This window comes from Pleurodeles waltl, chromosome 1_1, assembly GCF_031143425.1.
Source record: "Pleurodeles waltl isolate 20211129_DDA chromosome 1_1, aPleWal1.hap1.20221129, whole genome shotgun sequence".
NCBI classification, from domain to species: domain Eukaryota; kingdom Metazoa; phylum Chordata; class Amphibia; order Caudata; family Salamandridae; genus Pleurodeles; species Pleurodeles waltl.
The window spans coordinates 40720315-40745624 of NC_090436.1; positions in this window are offsets into that span (position 1 = coordinate 40720315).

Here is a 25310-nt window from a genome sequence, read left to right on the forward strand (position 1 = left end):
TAAAAATTATACCTCACTTGTGTGGGTAGGCCTAGCGCCCGTGACAGGAAATGCCCCAAAGCGCAACGTGGACACATCCAATTTTTTGAAAGAAAACAGAGGTGTTTTTTGCAAAGTGCCTACCTGTAGATTTTGGCCTCTAGCTCAGCCGGAACCGAGGGAAACCTACCAAACCTGTGCATTTCTGAAAACTAGAGACCTAGGGGAATTCAAGATGGGGTGACTTGTGGGGCTCGGACCAGGTTCTGTTACCCAGAATCCTTTGCAAACCTCAACATTTGGGTAAAAAAACACATGTTCCTCACATTTCTGTGGCAGAAAGTTCTGGAATCTGAGAGGAGCCACAAATTTCCTTCCACCCAGCGTTCCCCCAAGTCTCCCGATAAAAATGATACCTCACTTGTGTGGGTAGGCCTGGCGCCCGCAACAGGAAATGCCCCAAAGCGCAACGTGGACACATCCAATTTTTTGAAAGAAAACAGAGGTGTTTTTTGCAAAGTGCCTACCTGTAGATTTTGGCCTCTAGCTCAGCCGGCACCTAGGGAAACCTACCAAACCTGCGCATTTCTGAAAACTAGAGACCTAGGGGAATCCAAGATGGGGTGACTTGTGGGGCTCGGACCAGGTTCTGTTACCCAGAATCCTTTGCAAACCTCAAAATTTGGCTAAAAAAACACATGTTCCTCACATTTCTGTGGCAGAAAGTTCTGGAATCTGAGAGGAGCCACAAATTTCCTTCCACCCAGCGTTCCCCTAAGTCTCCCGATAAAAATGATACCTCACTTGTGTGGGTAGGCCTACCGCCCGCAACAGGAAATGCCCCAAAGCGCAACGTGGACACATCCAATTTCTTGAAAGAAAACAGAGGTGTTTTTTGCAAAGTGCCTACCTGTAGATTTTGGCCTCTAGCTCAGCCGGCACCTAGGGAAACCTACCAAACCTGTGCATTTCTGAAAACTAGAGACCTAGGGGAATCCAAGATGGGGTGACTTGTGGGGCTCGGACCAGGTTCTGTTACCCAGAATCCTTTGCAAACCTCAAAATTTGGCTAAAAAAACACATGTTCCTCACATTTCTGTGGCAGAAAGTTCTGGAATCTGAGAGGAGCCACAAATTTCCTCCCACCCAGTGTTCCCCCAAGTCTCCCGCTAAAAACGATACCTCACTTGTGTGGGTAGGCCTAGCGCCCGCGACAGGAAATGCCCCAAAGCGCAACGTGGACACATCCAATTTTTTGAAAGAAAACAGAGGTGTTTTTTGCAAAGTGCCTACCTGTAGATTTTGGCCTCTAGCTCAGCAGGCACCTAGGGAAACCTACCAAACCTTTGCATTTCTGAAAACTAGAGACCTAGTGGAATTCAAGATGGGGTGACTTGTGGGGCTCGGACCAGGTTCTGTTACCCAGAATCCTTTGCAAACCTCAAAATTTGGCAAAAAAAACACATGTTCCTCACATTTCTGTGGCAGAAAGTTCTGGAATCTGAGAGGTGCCACAAATTTCCTTCCACCCAGCGTTCCCCCAAGTCTCCCGATAAAAATGATACCTCACTTGTGTGGGTAGGTCTTGCGCCCGCAACACGAAATGCCCCAAAACACAACGTGGACACATCCAATTTTTTTAAAGAAAACCGAGGTGTTTTTTGCAAAGTGCCTACCTGTAGATTTTGGCCTCTAGCTCAGCCGGCACCTAGGGAAACCTACCAAACCTGTGTATTTCTGAAAACTAGAGACCTAGGGGAATTCAAGATGGGGTGACTTGTGGGGCTCGGACCAGGTTCTGTTACCCAGAATCCTTAGCAAACCCCAAAATATGGCTAAAAAAACACATGTTCCTCACATTTCTGTGGCAGAAAGTTCTGGAATCTGAGAGGAGCCTCAAATTTCCTTCCACCCAGAGTTTCCCCAAGTCTCCCGATAAAAATTATACCTCACTTGTGTGGGTAGGCCTAGCGCCCGTGACAGGAAATGCCCCAAAGCGCAACGTGGACACATCCAATTTTTTGAAAGAAAACAGAGGTGTTTTTTGCAAAGTGCCTACCTGTAGATTTTGGCCTCTAGCTCAGCCGGAACCGAGGGAAACCTACCAAACCTGTGCATTTCTGAAAACTAGAGACCTAGGGGAATTCAAGATGGGGTGACTTGTGGGGCTCGGACCAGGTTCTGTTACCCAGAATCCTTTGCAAACCTCAACATTTGGGTAAAAAAACACATGTTCCTCACATTTCTGTGGCAGAAAGTTATGGAATCTGAGAGGAGCCACAAATTTCCTTCCACCCAGCGTTCCCCCAAGTCTCCCGATAAAAATGATACCTCACTTGTGTGGGTAGGCCTGGCGCCCGCAACAGGAAATGCCCCAAAGCGCAACGTGGACACATCCAATTTTTTGAAAGAAAACAGAGGTGTTTTTTGCAAAGTGCCTACCTGTAGATTTTGGCCTCTAGCTCAGCCGGCACCTAGGGAAACCTACCAAACCTGCGCATTTCTGAAAACTAGAGACCTAGGGGAATCCAAGATGGGGTGACTTGTGGGGCTCGGACCAGGTTCTGTTACCCAGAATCCTTTGCAAACCTCAAAATTTGGCTAAAAAAACACATGTTCCTCACATTTCTGTGGCAGAAAGTTCTGGAATCTGAGAGGAGCCACAAATTTCCTTCCACCCAGCGTTCCCCTAAGTCTCCCGATAAAAATGATACCTCACTTGTGCGGGTAGGCCTACCGCCCGCAACAGGAAATGCCCCAAAGCGCAACGTGGACACATCCAATTTCTTGAAAGAAAACAGGTGTTTTTTGCAAAGTGCCTACCTGTAGATTTTGGCCTCTAGCTCAGCCGGCACCTAGGGAAACCTACCAAACCTGTGTATTTCTGAAAACTAGAGACCTAGGGGAATTCAAGATGGGGTGACTTGTGGGGCTCGGACCAGGTTCTGTTACCCAGAATCCTTTGCAAACCCCAAAATATGGCTAAAAAAACACATGTTCCTCACATTTCTGTGGCAGAAAGTTCTGGAATCTGAGAGGAGCCTCAAATTTCCTTCCACCCAGAGTTTCCCCAAGTCTCCCGATAAAAATTATACCTCACTTGTGTGGGTAGGCCTAGCGCCCGTGACAGGAAATGCCCCAAAGCGCAACGTGGACACATCCAATTTTTTGAAAGAAAACAGAGGTGTTTTTTGCAAAGTGCCTACCTGTAGATTTTGGCCTCTAGCTCAGCCGGAACCGAGTGAAACCTACCAAACCTGTGCATTTCTGAAAACTAGAGACCTAGGGGAATTCAAGATGGGGTGACTTGTGGGGCTCGGACCAAGTTCTGTTACCCAGAATCCTTTGCAAACCTCAACATTTGGGTAAAAAAACACATGTTCCTCACATTTCTGTGGCAGAAAGTTCTGGAATCTGAGAGGAGCCACAAATTTCCTTCCACCCAGCGTTCCCCCAAGTCTCCCGATAAAAATGATACCTCACTTGTGTGGGTAGGCCTGGCGCCCGCAACAGGAAATGCCCCAAAGCGCAACGTGGACACATCCAATTTTTTGAAAGAAAACAGAGGTGTTTTTTGCAAAGTGCCTACCTGTAGATTTTGGCCTCTAGCTCAGCCGGCACCTAGGGAAACCTACCAAACCTGCGCATTTCTGAAAACTAGAGACCTAGGGGAATCCAAGATGGGGTGACTTGTGGGGCTCGGACCAGGTTCTGTTACCCAGAATCCTTTGCACACCTCAAAATTTGGCTAAAAAAACACATGTTCCACACATTTCTGTGGCAGAAAGTTCTGGAATCTGAGAGGAGCCACAAATTTCCTTCCACCCAGCGTTCCCCTAAGTCTCCCGATAAAAATGATACCTCACTTGTGCGGGTAGGCCTACCGCCCGCAACAGGAAATGCCCCAAAGCGCAACGTGGACACATCCAATTTCTTGAAAGAAAACAGAGGTGTTTTTTGCAAAGTGCCTATCTGTAGATTTTGGCCTCTAGCTCAGCCGGCACCTAGGGAAACCTACCAAACCTGTGCATTTCTGAAAACTAGAGACCTAGGGGAATCCAAGATGGGGTGACTTGTGGGGCTCGGACCAGGTTCTGTTACCCAGAATCCTTTGCAAACCTCAACATTTGGGTAAAAAAACACATGTTTCTCACATTTCTGTGGCAGAAAGTTCTGGAATCTGAGAGGAGCCACAAATTTCCTTCCACCCAGTGTTCCCCCAAGTCTCCCGCTAAAAACGATACCTCACTTGTGTGGGTAGGCCTAGCGCCCGCGACAGGAAATGCCCCAAAGCGCAACGTGGACACATCCAATTTTTTGAAAGAAAACAGAGGTGTTTTTTGCAAAGTGCCTACCTGTAGATTTTGGCCACTAGCTCAGCAGGCACCTAGGGAAACCTACAAAACCTTTGAATTTCTGAAAACTAGAGACCTAGGGGAATTCAAGATGGGGTGACTGGTGGGGCTCGGACCAGGTTCTGTTACCCAGAATCCTTTGCAAACCTCAAAATGTGGCTAAAAAAACACATGTTCCTCACTTTTCTGTGGCAGAAAGTTCTGGAATCTGAGAGGAGCCACAAATATCCTTCCACCCAGTGTTCCACCAAGTCTCCCGCTAAAAACGATACCTCACTTGTGTGGGTAGGCCTAGCGCCCGCGACAGGAAATGCCCAAAAGCGCAACGTGGACACATCCAATTTCTTGAAAGAAAACAGAGGTGTTTTTTGCAAAGTGCCTACCTGTAGACTTTGGCCTCTAGCTCAGCCGGCACCTAGGGAAACCTACCAAACCTGTGCATTTCTGAAAACTAGAGACCTAGGGGAATCCAAGATGGGGTGACTTGTGGGGCTCGGACCAGGTTCTGTTACCCAGAATCCTTTGCAAACCTCAAAATTTGGCTAAAAAAACACATGTTCCTCACATTTCTGTGGCAGAAAGTTCTGGAATCTGAGAGGAGCCACAAATATCCTTCCACCCAGTGTTCCCCCAAGTCTCCCGCTAAAAACGATACCTCACTTGTGTGGGTAGGCCTAGCGCCCGCGACAGGAAATGCCCCAAAGCGCAACGTGGACACATCCAATTTTTTGAAAGAAAACAGAGGTGTTTTTTGCAAAGTGCCTACCTGTAGATTTTGGCCTCTAGCTCAGCCGGCACCTACGGAAACCTACCAAACCTGTGTATTTCTGAAAACTAGAGACCTAGGGGAATTCAAGATGGGGTGACTTGTGGGGCTCGGACCAGGTTCTGTTACCCAGAATCCTTTGCAAACCCCACAATTTGGCTAAAAAAACACATGTTCCTCACATTTCTGTGTCAGAAAGTTCTGGAATCTGAGAGGAGCCTCAAATTTCCTTCCACCCAGCGTTCCCCCAAGTCTCCCGATAAAAATGATACCTCACTTGTGTGGGTAGGCCTTCCGCCCGCAACAGGAAATGCCCCAAAGCGCAACGTGGACACATCCAATTTCTTGAAAGAAAACAGAGGTGTTTTTTGCAAAGTGCCTACCTGTAGATTTTGGCCTCTAGCTCAGCAGGCACCTAGGGAAACCTACCAAACCTTTGCATTTCTGAAAACTAGAGATCTAGGGAAATTCAAGATGGGGTGACTTGTGGGGCTCGGACCAGGTTCTGTTACCCAGAATCCTTTGCAAACCTCAACATTTGGGTAAAAAAACACATGTTCCTCACATTTCTGTGGCAGAAAGTTCTGGAATCTGAGAGGAGCCACAAATTTCCTTCCACCCAGCGTTCCCCCAAGTCTCCCGATAAAAATGATACCTCACTTGTGTGGGTAGGCCTGGCGCCCGCAACAGGAAATGCCCCAAAGCGCAACGTGGACACATCCAATTTTTTGAAAGAAAACAGAGGTGTTTTTTGCAAAGTGCCTACCTGTAGATTTTGGCCTCTAGCTCAGCCGGCACCTAGGGAAACCTACCAAACCTGCGCATTTCTGAAAACTAGAGACCTAGGGGAATCCAAGATGGGGTGACTTGTGGGGCTCGGACCAGGTTCTGTTACCCAGAATCCTTTGCACACCTCAAAATTTGGCTAAAAAAACACATGTTCCACACATTTCTGTGGCAGAAAGTTCTGGAATCTGAGAGGAGCCACAAATTTCCTTCCACCCAGCGTTCCCCTAAGTCTCCCGATAAAAATGATACCTCACTTGTGCGGGTAGGCCTACCGCCCGCAACAGGAAATGCCCCAAAGCGCAACGTGGACACATCCAATTTCTTGAAAGAAAACAGAGGTGTTTTTTGCAAAGTGCCTATCTGTAGATTTTGGCCTCTAGCTCAGCCGGCACCTAGGGAAACCTACCAAACCTGTGCATTTCTGAAAACTAGAGACCTAGGGGAATCCAAGATGGGGTGACTTGTGGGGCTCGGACCAGGTTCTGTTACCCAGAATCCTTTGCAAACCTCAACATTTGGGTAAAAAAACACATGTTTCTCACATTTCTGTGGCAGAAAGTTCTAGAATCTGAGAGGAGCCACAAATTTCCTTCCACCCAGTGTTCCCCCAAGTCTCCCGCTAAAAACGATACCTCACTTGTGTGGGTAGGCCTAGCGCCCGCGACAGGAAATGCCCCAAAGCGCAACGTGGACACATCCAATTTTTTGAAAGAAAACAGAGGTGTTTTTTGCAAAGTGCCTACCTGTAGATTTTGGCCTCTAGCTCAGCAGGCACCTAGGGAAACCTACAAAACCTTTGAATTTCTGAAAACTAGAGACCTAGGGGAATTCAAGATGGGGTGACTGGTGGGGCTCGGACCAGGTTCTGTTACCCAGAATCCTTTGCAAACCTCAAAATGTGGCTAAAAAAACACATGTTCCTCACTTTTCTGTGGCAGAAAGTTCTGGAATCTGAGAGGAGCCACAAATATCCTTCCACCCAGTGTTCCCCCAAGTCTCCCGCTAAAAACGATACCTCACTTGTGTGGGTAGGCCTAGCGCCCGCGACAGGAAATGCCCAAAAGCGCAACGTGGACACATCCAATTTCTTGAAAGAAAACAGAGGTGTTTTTTGCAAAGTGCCTACCTGTAGACTTTGGCCTCTAGCTCAGCCGGCACCTAGGGAAACCTACCAAACCTGTGCATTTCTGAAAACTAGAGACCTAGGGGAATCCAAGATGGGGTGACTTGTGGGGCTCGGACCAGGTTCTGTTACCCAGAATCCTTTGCAAACCTCAAAATTTGGCTAAAAAAACACATGTTCCTCACATTTCTGTGGCAGAAAGTTCTGGAATCTGAGAGGAGCCACAAATATCCTTCCACCCAGTGTTCCCCCAAGTCTCCCGCTAAAAACGATACCTCACTTGTGTGGGTAGGCCTAGCGCCCGCGACAGGAAATGCCCCAAAGCGCAACGTGGACACATCCAATTTTTTGAAAGAAAACAGAGGTGTTTTTTGCAAAGTGCCTACCTGTAGATTTTGGCCTCTAGCTCAGCCGGCACCTACGGAAACCTACCAAACCTGTGTATTTCTGAAAACTAGAGACCTAGGGGAATTCAAGATGGGGTGACTTGTGGGGCTCGGACCAGGTTCTGTTACCCAGAATCCTTTGCAAACCCCACAATTTGGCTAAAAAAACACATGTTCCTCACATTTCTGTGTCAGAAAGTTCTGGAATCTGAGAGGAGCCTCAAATTTCCTTCCACCCAGCGTTCCCCCAAGTCTCCCGATAAAAATGATACCTCACTTGTGTGGGTAGGCCTTCCGCCCGCAACAGGAAATGACCCAAAGCGCAACGTGGACACATCCAATTTCTTGAAAGAAAACAGAGGTGTTTTTTGCAAAGTGCCTACCTGTAGATTTTGGCCTCTAGCTCAGCAGGCACCTAGGGAAACCTACCAAACCTTTGCATTTCTGAAAACTAGAGATCTAGGGAAATTCAAGATGGGGTGACTTGTGGGGCTCGGACCAGGTTCTGTTACCCAGAATCCTTTGCAAACCTCAAAATTTGGCGAAAAAAAACACATGTTCCTCTCATTTCTGTGGCAGAAAGTTCTGGAATCTGAGAGGTGCCACAAATTTCCTTCCACCCAGCGTTCCCCCAAGTCTCCCGATAAAAATGATACCTCACTTGTGTGGGTAGGCCTTCCGCCCGCAACAGGAAATGCCCCAAAGCGCAACGTGGACACATCCAATTTCTTGAAAGAAAACAGAGGTGTTTTTTGCAAAGTGCCTACCTGTAGATTTTGGCCTCTAGCTCAGCCGGCACCTAGGGAAACCTACCAAACCTGCGCATTTCTGAAAACTAGAGACCTAGGGGAATCCAAGATGGGGTGACTTGTGGGGCTCGGACCAGGTTCTGTTACCCAGAATCCTTTGCAAACCTCAAAATTTGGCTAAAAAAACACATGTTCCTCACATTTCTGTGGCAGAAAGTTCTGGAATCTGAGAGGAGCCACAAATTTCCTCCCACCCAGTGTTCCCCCAAGTCTCCTGCTAAAAACGATACCTCACTTGTGTGGGTAGGCCTAGCGCCCGCGACAGGAAATGCCCCAAAGCGCAACGTGGACACATCCAATTTTTTGAAAGAAAACAGAGGTGTTTTTTGCAAAGTGCCTACCTGTAGATTTTGGCCTCTAGCTCAGCAGGCACCTAGGGAAACCTACCAAACCTTTGCATTTCTGAAAACTAGAGACCTAGTGGAATTCAAGATGGGGTGACTTGTGGGGCTCGGACCAGGTTCTGTTACCCAGAATCCTTTGCAAACCTCAAAATTTGGCAAAAAAAACACATGTTCCTCACATTTCTGTGGCAGAAAGTTCTGGAATCTGAGAGGTGCCACAAATTTCCTTCCACCCAGCGTTCCCCCAAGTCTCCCGATAAAAATGATACCTCACTTGTGTGGGTAGGTCTTGCGCCCGCAACACGAAATGCCCCAAAACACAACGTGGACACATCCAATTTTTTTAAAGAAAACCGAGGTGTTTTTTGCAAAGTGCCTACCTGTAGATTTTGGCCTCTAGCTCAGCCGGCACCTAGGGAAACCTACCAAACCTGTGTATTTCTGAAAACTAGAGACCTAGGGGAATTCAAGATGGGGTGACTTGTGGGGCTCGGACCAGGTTCTGTTACCCAGAATCCTTAGCAAACCCCAAAATATGGCTAAAAAAACACATGTTCCTCACATTTCTGTGGCAGAAAGTTCTGGAATCTGAGAGGAGCCTCAAATTTCCTTCCACCCAGAGTTTCCCCAAGTCTCCCGATAAAAATTATACCTCACTTGTGTGGGTAGGCCTAGCGCCCGTGACAGGAAATGCCCCAAAGCGCAACGTGGACACATCCAATTTTTTGAAAGAAAACAGAGGTGTTTTTTGCAAAGTGCCTACCTGTAGATTTTGGCCTCTAGCTCAGCCGGAACCGAGGGAAACCTACCAAACCTGTGCATTTCTGAAAACTAGAGACCTAGGGGAATTCAAGATGGGGTGACTTGTGGGGCTCGGACCAGGTTCTGTTACCCAGAATCCTTTGCAAACCTCAACATTTGGGTAAAAAAACACATGTTCCTCACATTTCTGTGGCAGAAAGTTATGGAATCTGAGAGGAGCCACAAATTTCCTTCCACCCAGCGTTCCCCCAAGTCTCCCGATAAAAATGATACCTCACTGGTGTGGGTAGGCCTGGCGCCCGCAACAGGAAATGCCCCAAAGCGCAACGTGGACACATCCAATTTTTTGAAAGAAAACAGAGGTGTTTTTTGCAAAGTGCCTACCTGTAGATTTTGGCCTCTAGCTCAGCCGGCACCTAGGGAAACCTACCAAACCTGCGCATTTCTGAAAACTAGAGACCTAGGGGAATCCAAGATGGGGTGACTTGTGGGGCTCGGACCAGGTTCTGTTACCCAGAATCCTTTGCAAACCTCAAAATTTGGCTAAAAAAACACATGTTCCTCACATTTCTGTGGCAGAAAGTTCTGGAATCTGAGAGGAGCCACAAATTTCCTTCCACCCAGCGTTCCCCTAAGTCTCCCGATAAAAATGATACCTCACTTGTGCAGTAAGGCCTACCGCCCGCAACAGGAAATGCCCCAAAGCGCAACGTGGACACATCCAATTTCTTGAAAGAAAACAGGTGTTTTTTGCAAAGTGCCTACCTGTAGATTTTGGCCTCTAGCTCAGCCGGCACCTAGGGAAACCTACCAAACCTGTGTATTTCTGAAAACTAGAGACCTAGGGGAATTCAAGATGGGGTGACTTGTGGGGCTCGGACCAGGTTCTGTTACCCAGAATCCTTTGCAAACCCCAAAATATGGCTAAAAAAACACATGTTCCTCACATTTCTGTGGCAGAAAGTTCTGGAATCTGAGAGGAGCCTCAAATTTCCTTCCACCCAGAGTTTCCCCAAGTCTCCCGATAAAAATTATACCTCACTTGTGTGGGTAGGCCTAGCGCCCGTGACAGGAAATGCCCCAAAGCGCAACGTGGACACATCCAATTTTTTGAAAGAAAACAGAGGTGTTTTTTGCAAAGTGCCTACCTGTAGATTTTGGCCTCTAGCTCAGCCGGAACCGAGGGAAACCTACCAAACCTGTGCATTTCTGAAAACTAGAGACCTAGGGGAATTCAAGATGGGGTGACTTGTGGGGCTCGGACCAAGTTCTGTTACCCAGAATCCTTTGCAAACCTCAACATTTGGGTAAAAAAACACATGTTCCTCACATTTCTGTGGCAGAAAGTTCTGGAATCTGAGAGGAGCCACAAATTTCCTTCCACCCAGCGTTCCCCCAAGTCTCCCGATAAAAATGATACCTCACTTGTGTGGGTAGGCCTGGCGCCCGCAACAGGAAATGCCCCAAAGCGCAACGTGGACACATCCAATTTTTTGAAAGAAAACAGAGGTGTTTTTTGCAAAGTGCCTACCTGTAGATTTTGGCCTCTAGCTCAGCCGGCACCTAGGGAAACCTACCAAACCTGCGCATTTCTGAAAACTAGAGACCTAGGGGAATCCAAGATGGGGTGACTTGTGGGGCTCGGACCAGGTTCTGTTACCCAGAATCCTTTGCACACCTCAAAATTTGGCTAAAAAAACACATGTTCCTCACATTTCTGTGGCAGAAAGTTCTGGAATCTGAGAGGAGCCACAAATTTCCTTCCACCCAGCGTTCCCCTAAGTCTCCCGATAAAAATGATACCTCACTTGTGCGGGTAGGCCTACCGCCCGCAACAGGAAATGCCCCAAAGCGCAACGTGGACACATCCAATTTCTTGAAAGAAAACAGAGGTGTTTTTTGCAAAGTGCCTATCTGTAGATTTTGGCCTCTAGCTCAGCCGGCACCTAGGGAAACCTACCAAACCTGTGCATTTCTGAAAACTAGAGACCTAAGGGAATCCAAGATGGGGTCACTTGTGGGGCTCGGACCAGGTTCTGTTACCCAGAATCCTTTGCAAACCTCAAAATTTTGCTAAAAAAAACACATGTTTCTCACATTTCTGTGGCAGAAAGTTCTGGAATCTGAGAGGAGCCACAAATTTCCTTCCACCCAGTGTTCCCCCAAGTCTCCCGCTAAAAACGATACCTCACTTGTGTGGGTAGGCCTAGCGCCCGCGACAGGAAATGCCCCAAAGCGCAACGTGGACACATCCAATTTTTTGAAAGAAAACAGAGGTGTTTTTTGCAAAGTGCCTACCTGTAGATTTTGGCCTCTAGCTCAGCAGGCACCTAGGGAAACCTACCAAACCTTTGAATTTCTGAAAACTAGAGACCTAGGGGAATTCAAGATGGGGTGACTGGTGGGGCTCGGACCAGGTTCTGTTACCCAGAATCCTTTGCAAACCTCAAAATGTGGCTAAAAAAACACATGTTCCTCACTTTTCTGTGGCAGAAAGTTCTGGAATCTGAGAGGAGCCACAAATATCCTTCCACCCAGTGTTCCCCCAAGTCTCCCGCTAAAAACGATACCTCACTTGTGTGGGTAGGCCTAGCGCCCGCGACAGGAAATGCCCAAAAGCGCAACGTGGACACATCCAATTTCTTGAAAGAAAACAGAGGTGTTTTTTGCAAAGTGCCTACCTGTAGACTTTGGCCTCTAGCTCAGCCGGCACCTAGGGAAACCTACCAAACCTGTGCATTTCTGAAAACTAGAGACCTAGGGGAATCCAAGATGGGGTCACTTGTGGGGCTCGGACCAGGTTCTGTTACCCAGAATCCTTTGCAAACCTCAAAATTTGGCTAAAAAAACACATGTTCCTCACATTTCTGTGGCAGAAAGTTCTGGAATCTGAGAGGAGCCACAAATATCCTTCCCCCAGTGTTCCCCCAAGTCTCCCGCTAAAAACGATACCTCACTTGTGTGGGTAGGCCTAGCGCCCGCGACAGGAAATGCCCCAAAGCGCAACGTGGACACATCCAATTTTTTGAAAGAAAACAGAGGTGTTTTTTGCAAAGTGCCTACCTGTAGATTTTGGCCTCTAGCTCAGCCGGCACCTACGGAAACCTACCAAACCTGTGTATTTCTGAAAACTAGAGACCTAGGGGAATTCAAGATGGGGTGACTTGTGGGGCTCGGACCAGGTTCTGTTACCCAGAATCCTTTGCAAACCCCACAATTTGGCTAAAAAAACACATGTTCCTCACATTTCTGTGTCAGAAAGTTCTGGAATCTGAGAGGAGCCTCAAATTTCCTTCCACCCAGCGTTCCCCCAAGTCTCCCGATAAAAATGATACCTCACTTGTGTGGGTAGGCCTTCCGCCCGCAACAGGAAATGCCCCAAAGCGCAACGTGGACACATCCAATTTCTTGAAAGAAAACAGAGGTGTTTTTTGCAAAGTGCCTACCTGTAGATTTTGGCCTCTAGCTCAGCAGGCACCTAGGGAAACCTACCAAACCTTTGCATTTCTGAAAACTAGAGATCTAGGGAAATTCAAGATGGGGTGACTTGTGGGGCTCGGACCAGGTTCTGTTACCCAGAATCCTTTGCAAACCTCAAAATTTGGCGAAAAAAACACATGTTCCTCACATTTCTGTGGCAGAAAGTTCTGGAATCTGAGAGGTGCCACAAATTTCCTTCCACCCAGCGTTCCCCCAAGTCTCCCGATAAAAATGATACCTCACTTGTGTGGGTAGGCCTTCCGCCCGCAACAGGAAATGCCCCAAAGCGCAACGTGGACACATCCAATTTCTTGAAAGAAAACCGAGGTGTTTTTTGCAAAGTGCCTACCTGTAGATTTTGGCCTCTAGCTCAGCCGGCACCTAGGGAAACCTACCAAACCTGTGTATTTCTGAAAACTAGAGACCTAGGGGAATTCAAGATGGGGTGACTTGTGGGGCTCGGACCAGGTTCTGTTACCCAGAATCCTTTGCAAACCCCACAATTTGGCTAAAAAAACACATGTTCCTCACATATCTGTGGCAGAAAGTTCTGGAATCTGAGAGGAGCCACAGATTTCCTTCTACCCAGCGTTCCCCCAAGTCTCCCGATAAAAATTATACCTCACTTGTGTGGGTAGGCCTAGCGCCCGTGACAGGAAATGCCCCAAAGCGCAACGTGGACACATCCAATTTTTTGAAAGAAAACAGAGGTGTTTTTTGCAAAGTTCCTACCTGTAGATTTTGGCCTCTACCTCAGCCGGAACCGAGGGAAACGCACCAAACCTGTGCATTTCTGAAAACTAGAGACCTAGGGGAATTCAAGATGGGGTGACTTGTGGGGCTCGGACCAGGTTCTGTTACCCAGAATCCTTTGCAAACCTCAAAATTTGGCAAAAAAAACACATGTTCCTCACATTTCTGTGGCAGAAAGTTCTGGAATCTGAGAGGTGCCACAAATTTCCTTCCACCCAGCGTTCCCCCAAGTCTCCCGATAAAAATGATACCTCACTTGTGTGGGTAGGTCTTGCGCCCGCAACACGAAATGCCCCAAAACACAAAGTGGACACATCCAATTTTTTTAAAGAAAACCGAGGTGTTTTTTGCAAAGTGCCTACCTGTAGATTTTGGCCTCTAGCTCAGCCGGCACCTAGGGAAACCTACCAAACCTGTGTATTTCTGAAAACTAGAGACCTAGGGGAATTCAAGATGGGGTGACTTGTGGGGCTCGGACCAGGTTCTGTTACCCAGAATCCTTTGCAAACCCCAAAATATGGCTAAAAAAACACATGTTCCTCACATTTCTGTGGCAGAAAGTTCTGGAATCTGAGAGGAGCCTCAAATTTCCTTCCACCCAGAGTTTCCCCAAGTCTCCCGATAAAAATTATACCTCACTTGTGTGGGTAGGCCTAGCGCCCGTGACAGGAAATGCCCCAAAGCGCAACGTGGACACATCCAATTTTTTGAAAGAAAACAGAGGTGTTTTTTGCAAAGTGCCTACCTGTAGATTTTGGCCTCTAGCTCAGCCGGAACCGAGGGAAACCTACCAAACCTTTGCATTTCTGAAAACTAGAGACCTAGGGGAATTCAAGATGGGGTGACTTGTGGGGCTCGGACCAGGTTCTGTTACCCAGAATCCTTTGCAAACCTCAACATTTGGGTAAAAAAACACATGTTCCTCACATTTCTGTGGCAGAAAGTTCTGGAATCTGAGAGGAGCCACAAATTTCCTTCCACCCAGCGTTCCCCCAAGTCTCCCGATAAAAATGATACCTCACTTGTGTGGGTAGGCCTGGCGCCCGCAACAGGAAATGCCCCAAAGCGCAACGTGGACACATCCAATTTTTTGAAAGAAAACAGAGGTGTTTTTTGCAAAGTGCCTACCTGTAGATTTTGGCCTCTAGCTCAGCCGGCACCTAGGGAAACCTACCAAACCTGCGCATTTCTGAAAACTAGAGACCTAGGGGAATCCAAGATGGGGTGACTTGTGGGGCTCGGACCAGGTTCTGTTACCCAGAATCCTTTGCAAACCTCAAAATTTGGCTAAAAAAACACATGTTCCTCACATTTCTGTGGCAGAAAGTTCTGGAATCTGAGAGGAGCCACAAATTTCCTTCCTCCCAGCGTTCCCCTAAGTCTCCCGATAAAAATGATACCTCACTTGTGCGGGTAGGCCTACCGCCCGCAACAGGAAATGCCCCAAAGCGCAACGTGGACACATCCAATTTCTTGAAAGAAAACAGAGGTGTTTTTTGCAAAGTGCCTACCTGTAGATTTTGGCCTCTAGCTCAGCCGGCACCTAGGGAAACCTACCAAACCTGTGCATTTCTGAAAACTAGAGACCTAGGGGAATCCAAGATGGGGTGACTTGTGGGGCTCGGACCAGGTTCTGTTACCCAGAATCCTTTGCAAACCTCAAAATTTGGCTAAAAAAACACATGTTCCTCACATTTCTGTGGCAGAAAGTTCTGGAATCTGAGAGGAGCCACAAACTTCCTTCCACCCAGTGTTCCCCCAAGTCTCCCGCTAAAAACGATACCTCACTTGTGTGGGTAGGCCTAGCGCCCGCGACAGGAAATGCCCCAAAGCGCAACGTGGACACATCCAATTTTTTGAAAGAAAACAGAGGTGTTTTTTGCAAAGTGCCTACCTGTAGATTTTGGCCTCTAGCTCAGCCGGCACCTACGGAAACCTACCAAACCTGTGTATTTCTCAAAACTAGAGACCTAGGGGAATTCAAGATGGGGTGACTTGTGGGGCTCGGACCAGGTTCTGTTACCCAGAATCCTTTGCAAACCCCACAATTTGGCTAAAAAAACACATGTTCCTCACATTTCTGTGGCAGAAAGTTCTGGAATCTGAGAGGAGCCTCAAATTTCCTTCCACCCAGCGTTCCCCCAAGTCTCCCGATAAAAATGATACCTCTCTTGTGTGGGTAGGCCTTCCGCCCGCAACAGGAAATGCCCCAAAGCGCAACGTGGACACATCCAATTTCTTGAAAGAAAACAGAGGTGTTTTTTGCAAAGTGCCTACCTGTAGATTTTGGCCTCTAGCTCAGCAGGCACCTAGGGAAACCTACCAAACCTTTGCATTTCTGAAAACTAGAGACCTAGGGAAATTCAAGATGGGGAGACTTGTGGGGCTCGGACCAGGTTCTGTTACCCAGAATCCTTTGCAAACCTCAAAATTTGGCGAAAAAAACACATGTTCCTCACATTTCTGTGGCAGAAAGTTCTGGAATCTGAGAGGTGCCACAAATTTCCTTCCACCCAGCGTTCCCCCAAGTCTCCCGATAAAAATGATACCTCACTTGTGTGGGTAGGTCTTGCGCCCGCAACACGAAATGCCCCAAAACACAACGTGGACACATCCATTTTTTTTAAAGAAAACCGAGGTGTTTTTTGCAAAGTGCCTACCTGTAGATTTTGGCCTCTAGCTCAGCCGGCACCTAGGGAAACCTACCAAACCTGTGTATTTCTGAAAACTAGAGACCTAGGGGAATTCAAGATGGGGTGACTTGTGGGGCTCGGACCAGGTTCTGTTACCCAGAATCCTTTGCAAACCCCACAATTTGGCTAAAAAAACACATGTTCCTCACATATCTGTGGCAGAAAGTTCTGGAATCTGAGAGGAGCCACAGATTTCCTTCTACCCAGCGTTCCCCCAAGTCTCCCGATAAAAATTATACCTCACTTGTGTGGGTAGGCCTAGCGCCCCTGACAGGAAATGCCCCAAAGCGCAACGTGGACACATCCAATTTTTTGAAAGAAAACAGAGGTGTTTTTTGCAAAGTTCCTACCTGTAGATTTTGGCCTCTAGCTCAGCCGGAACCGAGGGAAACCCACCAAACCTGTGCATTTCTGAAAACTAGAGACCTAGGGGAATTCAAGATGGGGTGACTTGTGGGGCTCGGACCAGGTTCTGTTACCCAGAATCCTTTGCAATCCCCAAAATTTGGCTAAAAAAAAACATGTTCCTCACATTTCTGTGGCAGAAAATTCTGGAATCTGAGAGGAGCCACAAATTTCCTTCCACCCAGCGTTCCCCCAAGTCTCCCGATAAAAATGATACCTCACTTGTGTGGGTAGGCCTAGCGCCCGTGACAGGAAATGCCCCAAAGCGCAACGTGGACACATCCAATTTTTTGAAAGAAAACCGAGGTGTTTTTTGCAAAGTGCCTACCTGTAGATTTTGGCCTCTAGCTCAGCCGGCACCTATTGAAACCTACCAAACCTGTGCATTTCTGAAAACTAGAGACCTAGGGGAATCCAAGATGGGGTGACTTGTGGGGCTCGGACCAGGTTCTGTTACCCAGAATCCTTTGCAAACCTCAACATTTGGGTAAAAAAACACATGTTCCTCACATTTCTGTGGCAGAAAGTTCTGGAATCTGAGAGGAGCCACAAATTTCCTTCCACCCAGCGTTCCCCCAAGTCTCCCGATAAAAATGATACCTCACTTGTGTGGGTAGGCCTGGCGCCCGCAACAGGAAATGCCCCAAAGCGCAACGTGGACACATCCAATTTTTTTAAAGAAAACAGAGGTGTTTTTTGCAAAGTGCCTACCTGTAGATTTTGGCCTCTAGCTCAGCCGGCACCTAGGGAAACCTACCAAACCTGTGCATTTCTGAAAAGTAGAGACCTAGGGGAATCCAAGATGGGGTGACTTGTGGGGCTCGGACCAGGTTCTGTTACCCAGAATCCTTTGCAAACCTCAAAATTTGGCTAAAAAAACACATGTTCCTTACATTTCTGTGGCAGAAAGTTCTGGAATCTGAGAGGAGCCACAAATTTCCTTCCACCCAGCGTTCCCCTAAGTCTCCCGATAAAAATGATACCTCACTTGTGTGGGTAGGCCTACCGCCCGCAACAGGAAATGCCCCAAAGCGCAACGTGGACACATCCAATTTCTTGAAAGAAAACAGAGGTGTTTTTTGCAAAGTGCCTACCTGTAGATTTTGGCCTCTAGCTCAGCCGGCACCTAGGGAAACCTACCAAACCTGTGCATTTCTGAAAACTAGAGACCTAGGGGAATCCAAGATGGGGTGACTTGTGGGGCTCGGACCAGGTTCTGTTACCCAGAATCCTTTGCAAACCTCAAAATTTGGCTAAAAAAACACATGTTCCTCACATTTCTGTGGCAGAAAGTTCTGGAATCTGAGAGGTGCCACAAATTTCCTTCCACCCAGCGTTCCCCCAAGTCTCCCGATAAAAATGATACCTCACTTGTGTGGGTAGGTCTTGCGCCCGCAACACGAAATGCCCCAAAACACAACGTGGACACATCCAATTTTTTTAAAGAAAACCGAGGTGTTTTTTGCAAAGTGCCTACCTGTAGATTTTGGCCTCTAGCTCAGCCGTCACCTAGGGAAACCTACCAAACCTGTGTATTTCTGAAAACTAGAGACCTAGGGGAATTCAAGATGGGGTGACTTGTGGGGCTCGGACCAGGTTCTGTTACCCAGAATCCTTTGCAAACCCCAAAATATGGCTAAAAAATCACATGTTCCTCACATTTCTGTGGCAGAAAGTTCTGGAATCTGAGAGGAGCCTCAAATTTCCTTCCAACCAGCGTTTCCCCAAGTCTCCCGATAAAAATTATACCTCACTTGTGTGGGTAGGCCTAGCGCCCGTGACAGGAAATGCCCCAAAGCGCAACGTGGACACATCCAATTTTTTGAAAGAAAACAGAGGTGTTTTTTGCAAAGTGCCTACCTGTAGATTTTGGCCTCTAGCTCAGCCGGAACCGAGGGAAACCTACCAAACCTGTGCATTTCTGAAAACTAGAGACCTAGGGGAATTCAAGATGGGGTGACTTGTGGGGCTCGGACCAGGTTCTGTTACCCAGAATCCTTTGCAAACCTCAACATTTGGGTAAAAAAACACATGTTCCTCACATTTCTGTGGCAGAAAGTTCTGGAATCTGAGAGGAGCCACAAATTTCCTTCCACCCAGTGTTCCCCCAAGTCTCCCGCTAAAAACGATACCTCACTTGTGTGGGTAGGTCTTGCGCCCGTGACAGGAAATGCCCCAAAGCGCAACGTGGACACATCCAATTTTTTGAAAGAAAACAGAGGTGTTTTTTGCAAAGTGCCTACCTGTAGATTTTGGCCTCTAGCTCAGCAGGCACCTAGGGAAACCTACCAAACCTTTGAATTTCTGAAAACTAGAGACCTAGGGGAATTCAAGATGGGGTGACTGGTGGGGCTCGGACCAGGTTCTGTTACCCAGAATCCTTTGCAAACCTCAAAATTTGGCGAAAAAAACACATGTTCCTCACATTTCTGTGGCAGAAAGTTCTGGAATCTGAGAGGTGCCACAAATTTCCTTCCACCCAGCGTTCCCCCAAGTCTCCCGATAAAAATGATACCTCACTTGTGTGGGTAGGTCTTGCGCCTGCAACACGAAATACCCCAAAACACAACGTGGACACATCCAATTTTTTTAAAGAAAACCGAGGTGTTTTTTGCAAAGTGCCTACCTGTAGAGTTTGGCCTCTAGCTCAGCCGGCACCTAGGGAAACCTACCAAACCTGTGTATTTCTGAAAACTAGAGACCTAGGGGAATTCAAGATGGGGTGACTTGTGGGGCTCGGACCAGGTTCTGTTACCCAGAATCCTTTGCAAACCCCAAAATTTGGCTAAAAAGACACATGTTCCTCACATTTCTGTGGCAGAAAGTTCTGGAATCTGAGAGGAGCCACAAATTTCCTTCCACCCAGCGTTCCCCCAAGTCTCCCGATAAAAATGATACCTCACTTGTGTGGGTAGGCCTCGCGCCCGTGACAGGAAATGCCCCAAAGCGCAACGTGGACACATCCAATTTTTTTAAAGAAAACAGAGGTGTTTTTTGCAAAGTGCCTACCTGTAGATTTTGGCCTCCAGCTCAGCCGGCACCTAGGGAAACCTACCAAACCTGTGCATTTCTGAAAACTAGAGACCTAGGGGAATCCAAGATGGGGTGACTTGTGGGGCTCGGACCAGGTTCTGTTACCCAGAATCCTTTGCAAACCTCAAAATTTGGCTAAAAAAACACTTGATACTCACATTTCTGTGGCAGAAAGTTCTGGAATCTGAGAGGAGCCACAAATTTCCTTCCACCCAGCGTTCCCCTAAGTCTCCCGATAAAAATGATACCTCTATTGTGTGGGTAGGCCTACCGCCCGCAACAGGAAATGCCCAAAAGCGCAACGTGGACACATCCAATTTCTTGAAAGAAAACAGAGGTGTTTTTTGCAAAGTGCCTACCTGTAGACTTTGGCCTCTAGCTCAGCCGGCACCTAGGGAAACCTACCAAACCTGTGCATTTCTGAAAACTAGAGACGTAGGGGAATCCAAGATGGGGTGACTTGTGGGGCTCGGACCAGGTTCTGTTACCCAGAATCCTTTGCAAACCTCAAAATTTGGCTAAAAAAACACATGTTCCTCACATTTCTGTGGCAGAAAGTTCTGGAATCTGAGAGGAGCCACAAATATCCTTCCACCCAGTGTTCCCCCAAGTCTCCAGCTAAAAACGATACCTCACTTGTGTGGGTAGGCCTAGCACCCGCGACAGGAAATGCCCCAAAGCGCAACGTGGACACATCCAATTTTTTGAAAGAAAACAGAGGTGTTTTTTGCAAAGTGCCTACCTGTAGATTTTGGCCTCTAGCTCAGCCGGCACCTACGGAAACCTACCAAACCTGTGTATTTCTGAAAACTAGAGACCTAGGGGAATTCAAGATGGGGTGACTTGTGGGGCTCGGACCAGGTTCTGTTACCCAGAATCCTTTGCAAACCCCACAATTTGGCTAAAAAAACACATGTTCCTCACATTTCTGTGGCAGAAAGTTCTGGAATCTGAGAGGAGCCTCAAATTTCCTTCCACCCAGCGTTCCCCCAAGTATCCCGATAAAAATGATACCTCACTTGTGTGGGTAGGCCTTCCGCCCGCAACAGGAAATGCCCCAAAGCGCAACGTGGACACATCCAATTTCATGAAAGAAAACAGAGGTGTTTTTTGCAAAGTGCCTACCTGTAGATTTTGGCATCTAGCTCAGCAGGCACCTAGGGAAACCTACCAAACCTTTGCATTTCTGAAAACTAGAGACCTAGGGAAATTCAAGATGGGGTGACTTGTGGGGCTCGGACCAGGTTCTGTTACCCAGAATCCTTTGCAAACCTCAAAATTTGGCGAAAAAAACACATGTTCCTCACATTTCTGTGGCAGAAAGTTCTGGAATCTGAGAGGTGCCACAAATTTCCTTCCACCCAGCGTTCCCCCAAGTCTCCCGATAAAAATGATACCTCACTTGTGTGGGTAGGTCTTGCGCCCGCAACACGAAATGCCCCAAAACACAACGTGGACACATCCATTTTTTTTAAAGAAAACCGAGGTGTTTTTTGCAAAGTGCCTACCTGTAGATTTTGGCCTCTAGCTCAGCCGGCACCTAGGGAAACCTACCAAACCTGTGTATTTCTGAAAACTAGAGACCTAGGGGAATTCAAGATGGGGTGACTTGTGGGGCTCGGACCAGGTTCTGTTACCCAGAATCCTTTGCAAACCCCACAATTTGGCTAAAAAAACACATGTTCCTCACATATCTGTGGCAGAAAGTTCTGGAATCTGAGAGGAGCCACAGATTTCCTTCTACCCAGCGTTCCCCCAAGTCTCCCGATAAAAATTATACCTCACTTGTGTGGGTAGGCCTAGCGCCCGTGACAGGAAATGCCCCAAAGTGCAACGTGGACACATCCAATTTTTTGAAAGAAAACAGAGGTGTTTTTTGCAAAGTTCCTACCTGTAGATTTTGGCCTCTAGCTCAGCCGGAACCGAGGGAAACCCACCAAACCTGTGCATTTCTGAAAACTAGAGACCTAGGGGAATTCAAGATGGGGTGACTTGTGGGGCTCGGACCAGGTTCTGTTACCCAGAATCCTTTGCAAACCTCAAAATTTGGCGAAAAAAACACATGTTCCTCACATTTCTGTGGCAGAAAATTCTGGAATCTGAGAGGAGCCACAAATTTCCTTCCACCCAGCGTTCCCCCAAGTCTCCCGATAAAAATGATACCTCACTTGTGTGGGTAGGCCTAGCGCCCGTGACAGGAAATGCCCCAAAGCGCAACGTGGACACATCCAATTTTTTGAAAGAAAACCGAGGTGTTTTTTGCAAAGTGCCTACCTGTAGATTTTGGCCTCTAGCTCAGCCGGCACCTATTGAAACCTACCAAACCTGTGCATTTCTGAAAACTAGAGACCTAGGGGAATCCAAGATGGGGTGACTTGTGGGGCTCGGACCAGGTTCTGTTACCCAGAATCCTTTGCAAACCTCAACATTTGGGTAAAAAAACACATGTTTCTCACATTTCTGTGGCAGAAAGTTCTGGAATCTGAGAGGAGCCACAAATTTCCTTCCACCCAGCGTTCCCCCAAGTCTCCCGATAAAAATGATACCTCACTTGTGTGGGTAGGCCTACCGCCCGCAACAGGAAATGCCCCAAAGCGCAACGTGGACACATCCAATTTTTTTAAAGAAAACAGAGGTGTTTTTTGCAAAGTGCCTACCTGTAGATTTTGGCCTCTAGCTCAGCCGGCACCTAGGGAAACCTACCAAACCTGTGCATTTCTGAAAAGTAGAGACCTAGGGGAATCCAAGATGGGGTGACTTGTGGGGCTCGGACCAGGTTCTGTTACCCAGAATCCTTTGCAAACCTCAAAATTTGGCTAAAAAAACACATGTTCCTTACATTTCTGTGGCAGAAAGTTCTGGAATCTGAGAGGAGCCACAAATTTCCTTCCACCCAGCGTTCCCCTAAGTCTCCCGATAAAAATGATACCTCACTTGTGTGGGTAGGCCTACCGCCCGCAACAGGAAATGCCCCAAAGCGCAACGTGGACACATCCAATTTCTTGAAAGAAAACAGAGGTGTTTTTTGCAAAGTGCCTACCTGTAGATTTTGGCCTCTAGCTCAGCCGGCACCTAGGGAAACCTACCGAACCTGTGCATTTCTGAAAACTAGAGACCTAGGGGAATCCAAGATGGGGTGACTTGTGGGGCTCGGACCAGGTTCTGTTACCCAGAATCCTTTGCAAACCTCAAAATTTGGCTAAAAAAACACATGTTCCTCACATTTCTGTGGCAGAAAGTTCTGGAATCTGAGAGGTGCCACAAATTTCCTTCCACCCAGCGTTCCCCCAAGTCTCCCGATAAAAATGATACCTCACTTGTGTGGGTAGGTCTTGCGCCCGCAACACGAAATGCCCCAAAACACAACGTGGACACATCCAATTTTTTTAAAGAAAACCGAGGTGTTTTTTGCAAAGTGCCTACCTGTAGATTTTGGCCTCTAGCTCAGCCGTCACCTAGGGAAACCTACCAAACCTGTGTATTTCTGAAAACTAGAGACCTAGGGGAATTCAAGATGGGGTGACTTGTGGGGCTCGGACCAGGTTCTGTTACCCAGAATCCTTTGCAAACCCCAAAATATGGCTAAAAAAACACATGTTCCTCACATTTCTGTGGCAGAAAGTTCTGGAATCTGAGAGGAGCCTCAAATTTCCTTCCACCCAGCGTTTCCCCAAGTCTCCCGATAAAAATTATACCTCACTTGTGTGGGTAGGCCTAGCGCCCGTGACAGGAAATGCCCCAAAGCGCAACGTGGACACATCCAATTTTTTGAAAGAAAACAGAGGTGTTTTTTGCAAAGTGCCTACCTGTAGATTTTGGCCTCTAGCTCAGCCGGAACCGAGGGAAACCTACCAAACCTGTGCATTTCTGAAAACTAGAGACCTAGGGGAATTCAAGATGGGGTGACTTGTGGGGCTCGGACCAGGTTCTGTTACCCAGAATCCTTTGCAAACCTCAACATTTGGGTAAAAAAACACATGTTCCTCACATTTCTGTGGCAGAAAGTTCTGGAATCTGAGAGGAGCCACAAATTTCCTTCCACCCAGCTTTCCCCCAAGTCTCCCGATAAAAATGATACCTCACTTGTGTGGGTAGGCCTGGCGCCCGCAACAGGAAATGCCCCAAAGCGCAACGTGGACACATCCAATTTTTTGAAAGAAAAAACAGGGGTGTTTTTTGCAAAGTGCCTACCTGTAGATTTTGGCCTCTAGCTCAGCCGGCACCTAGGGAAACCTACCAAAGCTGCGCATTTCTGAAAACTAGAGACCTAGGGGAATCCAAGATGGGGTGACTTGTGGGGCTCGGACCAGGTTCTGTTACCCAGAATCCTTTGCAAACCTCAAAATTTGGCTAAAAAAACACATGTTCCTCACATTTCTGTGGCAGAAAGTTCTTGAATCTGAGAGGAGCCACAAATTTCCTTCCACCCAGCGTTCCCCTAAGTCTCTCGATAAAAATGATACCTCACTTGTGCGGGTAGGCCTACCGCCCGCAACAGGAAATGCCCCAAAGCGCAACGTGGACACATCCAATTTCTTGAAAGAAAACAGAGGTGTTTTTTGCAAAGTGCCTACCTGTAGATTTTGGCCTCTAGCTCAGCCGGCACCTAGGGAAACCTACCAAACCTGTGCATTTCTGAAAACTAGAGACCTAGGGGAATCCAAGATGGGGTGACTTGTGGGGCTCGGACCAGGTTCTGTTACCCAGAATCCTTTGCAAACCTCAAAATTTGGCTAAAAAAACACATGTTCCTCACATTTCTGTGGCAGAAAGTTCTGGAATCTGAGAGGAGCCACAAATTTCCTTCCACCCGGTGTTCCCCCAAGTCTCCCGCTAAAAACGATACCTCACTTGTGTGGGTAGGCCTAGCGCCCGCGACAGGAAATGCCCCAAAGCGCAACGTGGACACATCCAATTTTTTGAAAGAAAACAGAGGTGTTTTTTGCAAAGTGCCTACCTGTAGATTTTGGCCTCTAGCTCAGCAGGCACCTAGGGAAACCTACCAAACCTTTGAATTTCTGAAAACTAGAGACCTAGGGGAATTCAAGATGGGGTGACTTGTGGGGCTCGGACCAGGTTCTGTTACCCAGAATCCTTTGCAAACCTCAAAATTTGGCGAAAAAAACACATGTTCCTCACATTTCTGTGGCAGAAAGTTCTGGAATCTGAGAGGTGCCACAAATTTCCTTCCACTCAGCGTTCCCCCAAGTCTCCCGATAAAAATGATACCTCACTTGTGTGGGTAGGTCTTGCGCCCGCTACACGAAATGCCCCAAAACACAACGTGGACACATCCAATTTTTTGAAAGAAAACCGAGGTGTTTTTTGCAAAGTGCCTACCTGTAGATTTTGGCCTCTAGCTCAGCCGGCACCTAGGGAAACCTACCAAACCTGTGTATTTCTGAAAACTAGAGACCTAGGGGAATTCAAGATGGGGTGACTTGTGGGGCTCGGACCAGGTTCTGTTACCCAGAATCCTTTGCAAACCCCAAAATTTGGCTAAAAAAACACATGTTCCTCACATTTCTGTGGCAGAAAGTTCTGGAATCTGAGAGGAGCCACAAATTTCCTTCCACCCAGCGTTCCCCCAAGTCTCCCGATAAAAATGATACCTCACTTGTGTGGGTAGGCCT